The following is a 5,897-nucleotide window of genomic DNA, read 5'->3' on the forward strand; positions in this document are numbered from 1 at the left end:
CCCCTACTTTTTACTAAAGCTCCTCAAGGTTCAGAGGTTTTCTTTCTATGCTGTTTTCTTTGTTTCTCTTCTTGTTTTGCTTCATTATGTGTAACTTGGAGCTGATTTGTACTACTGGATATCTGACTGGAGCCACAGACAGGGAATCTGTATTGTTCTTACTGAAACACAGCATGGAATTAACATTAAACTATCTAAATTAAACATTACAAACTCACTTGTTGTGTTTATTTTATATGCCTTTAGCACAGATATACAAATATAATTCATGAACTGGTCATACAAAGTAATGACTAAAATAAAACTGTCCTGGGTGTTCTTGTTAGTCCTGGTGTTTGTAGACACCGCATGCTGTTAACATTAATATTGCAGCCTTGTTCTAATGAGTTGCATACATAAGCACGGGTGTTTCTTTAAAAACTGATAAATGTAGTCTCAATACTGAAAAGCCCAAACTAGGTGAACCTGAGTACAGTGTTGAACAGAGCAGATTCTGCTGCTGGAATCTGAGTTAGCAACTGTGAGTGTAATGATAAATTTATATGTTCTATTTATAGTGTTTGAGAGACAAATGCAATCTTAATGCCTGTGGTTCTGTGACTAGCTGCTGCTACTGTGTAAGCAGCTGATGGGGCCGGTAGATGTCTGGTGACACTCAGTCATCATCAACACTCACAGAATATGTGAGGCTGAAACTACTGTTTTGTGTAGCCACCATGTTTTATCATGGATTAGTGACTAATACATGCCATTATCTTGACTGTGTGTGCTCATAAAACCCACCTTTATCTCTTAAGCTATTCCTTTTTCCAGCTCTCACTCATACGTGTTCATTCTGGGGGGGCCTTAACCTTTTGCCTCCCTGGTTTCAGTTGCTTGTAACCTCTAGCAGTTGCAGCCTATTCTACTGTTACATCACCCATAATAACAGGCTGAGCTCAGTGCCTGGCCTAAATTTAGACTCATAGGTGAAAGTGGAGGAGCCAGTCAGACTGCAGCATGCACTACCAGCCAGTCAAAATGACTTCCTTCCTGCAGTGAGAACTGCTGCAGGTGCATGACAGTTGCCTGCGTCTCCTGTTGAGGAGCAACACTGTTTAAGACACCCCATTAGGATCCTTCTGGATGACCCCCTGACCTTTCATGTTAAAGTTTCACACACTTTGGCCCACGGACAGAGGTAGACACATTTGGTGACTTTAGACTTAACATGACAAAATCCGAAAAAAGGCTTTCAACTCAGCTTGGACTTAAACACCAGTGACAGCAGTGACTCATCACTTCACTTGGTCTTGAGCCTTTTGACTTGAAAATTGAAAAGATTAAAAAAGTCTGCCTCAAATTAACACTCAATTCCCCAGATCCATTTTGTTTTAACCAAAGCCATTACATCAAATTACTCAACTTCAGTTACATTTGCTTTGAATGCTTCATGCTTCTCAGCGGAGGAAACTGACCTGTTACTTAGCAAAACTATTACCTTAAGATTTACTAAACACTTCACAGAGGATGAGCGCTTTCCATTTCTCACTTTTCTCCTGTGAATTCCTCATTCTGCTATTGTGGTGAACTTCCATGATATAATATACAATACATTCTGATATATATTTTCTGTTACGTATGTTCGTACTTCCAAGAGATTGAGCAGTAGTATTTTGACCCTCTGACCTTTCAGATACCAGCAAAGCTCTAGGGATGGCAATTGGTCTGTCAGTCAATCCACCACCGAAATAGCTCAACACCCATTAGATCGGAATTGAGACGTTCAAGGTACCCAGAGGATGAATGCTACTGATCCACTAACTTCTGCTGTAGCGCCACCGAGAGCTTGACATTTGTGATTTAGAGTGAAATGTCTTAATGACTATTGCATGGATTTCTATCAAATCTGATGCAGACATTCATGGTCCTTTTGACCTTTGGTGATCCTCTCACTTTATTTAGCCTGACTTTTAATGATCAGGTCGTAGACTTTGTGTTATCTGTCTAACAGGTTGGTTTATATTACAGTGAGCCTCACAGAGCTACGGGTCTTTTTCAGTACGACTTCATTTGAAGCCCATTCGTTGTAGCTGCTGTGTCTACTTTCCCTCGCCATATGGTGAAGGTGTGATTATAGTGATTTACAGTCAAGCCGAAAGTGGCAGCAAAATGTCAAGGATGTGAGATGAATTACAAGGCCCTCTCTGTCCTTGTCAAACCTTTTAAAACCTTTCGTCCTTGTCTCACAAACGAAGCTCTGTAATGTATATAAAGTACGTAATATCCAGCAGGTGTGCCTGAGGCAGCAGGGCTTCTGGAAGAAATCAGTGCAGGCGAACATGGAAATCTGAAGATAATGGAAGGACAGATGCATCTTTCCAGCAGAAAAGCAGCGGGTTGCCTTCCATGTAGTCCGCCATGTTGAACCGCCATGTTAAACCTCCATGTCTCTACAGCAGCCCAGAAAGGACAGACTAAACACTGGCTGCAGGGAATGGGAACGTGAAATGAGTGAGTTTCAATCTACATCACTAGATAGGACTAAATCCTTCACACTGGACCTTTAAATGAGTTAGGGGTCTATATAGAGTGTTTCCTCTAAAATGATTTATTTATTATGATTTACACTTACATCCATCTTGCCCTTACTCCTACCAAGGCTAGGGTTTACTGGTGATTAGCTCAAATCCTTATAGTTACAGTAATCATACTCATCATCGATCATACTCCGAAAGATATTAATTAAAAGCAGTGTAGAACTAGACTACAATTTTTTCTTCATACAGCTATTAGCCTGGATGGATGACGGTGCAGCAGCTCCTCTAGCGCCCTCTGCAGGTCAAATCAAACGCACACAACAAGAGGACGTTTCCACAAATCACTCCATAATGCCTTTGCTTAATGAGGTGCTTTTATGACCAGAAGTAGAGATTGTCAGCCTGGAGATCATATATCAGTGACTGAGAACTGGGTATAGTTCGTGCTCTGTGCTAATAGTTAAGATGCAATACGACTAACATAGCTCTATCTGTTTGCTGCACTATTCTGGTAGTAAATCTCCCCCATGGCAAAGGCTTTTAAAAATGAAAACCACTGATATGTCATTCACAGATTAACCGTGACAGCTTGGCATTATCATTGCCAGACTATGGGGCCAGTGTTGAGATGAATGGGAGCACAAACGATATCAAACATTTGCTGTTGGCGATGTTCCCATCAAGCACCGTGCACACAACACACTACACTGTAGATGGCAGCGTCATTAGGCCTACATTTTGCCCAGAGAACCAGACACCAACCAGTACCACTACACTGGAATATCTTTGTATGTGAGTTGTGTGGTAATTTGATGAAATCTGACTTAACTTAAATCTTGAAGAAAATAATGAAGGTTATATGGTTAGATTTGTACAAGATAGGGCCACAGGATTGTGAGATGGACCCAGGTGATGCTGTATTACTGGCTTAAACCAATGTGCAAGAAATCAAACAACAGACAGACAGTAAACCCGGGGCTTTTGGGACCCACAGTTGCTCGCTTTGCCCAATTGATCATGTGGCCTTGAGTAGAAGCTGCTAATGATCTCTTTCATTTCAGTAATTATACTGTCTTCAAATAAATGTACTAATAATTTATGATATCTCTTTTCTCTCTTTTAGAACTGCCAGTTCGATCTGCCTTTACAGTCAAGGTTGCTGCCAGGTATGAAGGTCTCTCTCCCTGTCACGTATGTTCATTTGATCAAAATTGTTCCTTTTCAGTGTATCTATTCCATACCTCTGCTCTGCATCATCATTTTCACACCAGGCCAGACACTTTTCACACATTCACAAACCAAGAAGATACTACGATGAAGAGGTAATACTATACACTCACACCATGTGGTGATACTAGGTGTTTTATAGATTGGTTTACAACCTCATATGGTTTATGTAAACATGGTGCTGCAGAGTGTTATGAGAGTGATGATTTGAGAAAATTACAATTAGTTTTTTAAAATCCACCTATTGAGTCAGAACATTTGTGAAAACTATGTTAGCAAGTGGCTAGATATCTAAGGTAAGCTAAAAGTTATGAATAAACCTGTAAATTGTTAGCCTAAAGTAACGGATTAATGGTCCAAATAGTAAATAGATGGGTCTAATGGATAAATGGCTAAAAGTAATAATAAATGCTTTAAATACGTAGCTACAGTAGGCATGATGGATAAATGGTTCAAATAGCTAAAAGTAATGGATAAACAAATAGCTAAAAGAACTGAATCCATTATGAAAAGCTAAATATGGTGGATGAATGATTTAAACTGTGTATTAGTTTTTATAGCCTATTTGATAGTATTACGTAACATACTGTTTAACAGTAGTTCAAATGAACACATCTGGAACATGCAGGGTAGTGTCAGTGAGGATACTTGAGTTCATCTGACAGGGCTGTGGTACACCAGACCAAATAGGTCAGGAACCAGTGCTTTAGAGAACCTGGTGCAAAGCTCTTTTATGGGCCTTTTGTACAGAGGTTCTTCAGTATTTATCTACAGTTAAAGGAGATTTCGCTCAGTCAGGTCATGCTGCACCACTTGTTCTCAGTGATGTGAAACTAAAAAACTCACACACTAACAGACCTGCACGAGCCGTTGGGGATTTGTTGACAGACGGGTTACCATGGCATCTTATGGTTTCTCCTCCACTGAGCAGAGTGTTGTAACATGAAACCTCAAGAGGGCAGCAAGTTCCAGCTAATCTGAAATACATCACTCACCCTAACATAACTTCCACAGGAGATGGCGGTGGATGTGCTGTGAGGGAACAAGGTGCACCAACTTAACTTTCCATTCATTAGGATTTGAAGACCCTGTTCTCCAGAGGGCGTGTACAGGCAGCGGCCTCCTCTTCGACATCTGCAGCCTAATCGGCGTCCTCTAGCTTCCTCTGCCTTCCTGTGGAAACTGGAAACTGCCGCGGTGCTCTGTTGTCGGAGCAAGATTACTGCTCACAGAGTACGACCCAGGGAACAAACGTCAATGAAATATTATGAACTTCCTCTTCTGCTGCAGAGACAGCAGTTATAAATAGCCAGGGTTATTTTCAGGCAACACTTGTGAGATTTACTCAGCCCTGGTCTGATCTGGTCTGGGCTGAACCTCCATGTGGGATCTGGTTACAGGACTGTACCACAAATATACAGCAGGATGAACCTGTGAACTACAGCTTGCTCTGTCCTGCCCCACGCCCTTCAAACATACATTGCTCTGTTTGTTTCAGTGGATCTGTGCATGATGAGCACGCAGTTATGCACCCACAATCCACCTCTCTCTATCTCTCACAAACAGGGGCAATTTTAAGGTGTTTATTTTACTGCTAGCTTGAGTTTTCACACTCTAGATCACCGCAGGTAATGCAGGTGTTATAACTGACTGAGAATGCAGATGTATTCATTTTTATAGTTCAGCTACTCCAAGTTACAAGTGCATCAGAATGGAGCTTGAACCTTTGCCTGAACCAAATTCGGGCCCAAAAATGCTGTCATAGGTCAGTCTCTGGTCGGGCTCGGACAGAATAAGATACATTTGTTAATATACATTTAATATTTTATTAATAATGAATGCGACTGTAATGAAAGAATTGATCATTTATTTGTTTTAATAATCATATGTTTTATATTTTATGCACAATGTTGTTTACTTAAGCTTGTAATAAACTATTCACATTTCAGGCTCTGCAATAATAAAACATAAAGTAGGATTAAAAATCACACTATTTAATTTCATTTTAGCCAGTTCTAGTAGTTAAAGCCACCCTGGAATTAAAATGGTCTAATTATTGTTATTAGACGTTTGTTGTTATCACAGCTGTTGGTAGTGTTAGTCAAATATGGGCCTTGAAAAGCCCCATCTCAGCGTGTGTGTGTGTGTGTG

The sequence above is a fragment of the Morone saxatilis genome, unplaced genomic scaffold (genome assembly GCF_004916995.1).
Source record: "Morone saxatilis isolate NCDOM2014 unplaced genomic scaffold, NCSU_SB_2.0 Contig8, whole genome shotgun sequence".
Classification (NCBI taxonomy): Eukaryota; Metazoa; Chordata; class Actinopteri; family Moronidae; genus Morone; species Morone saxatilis.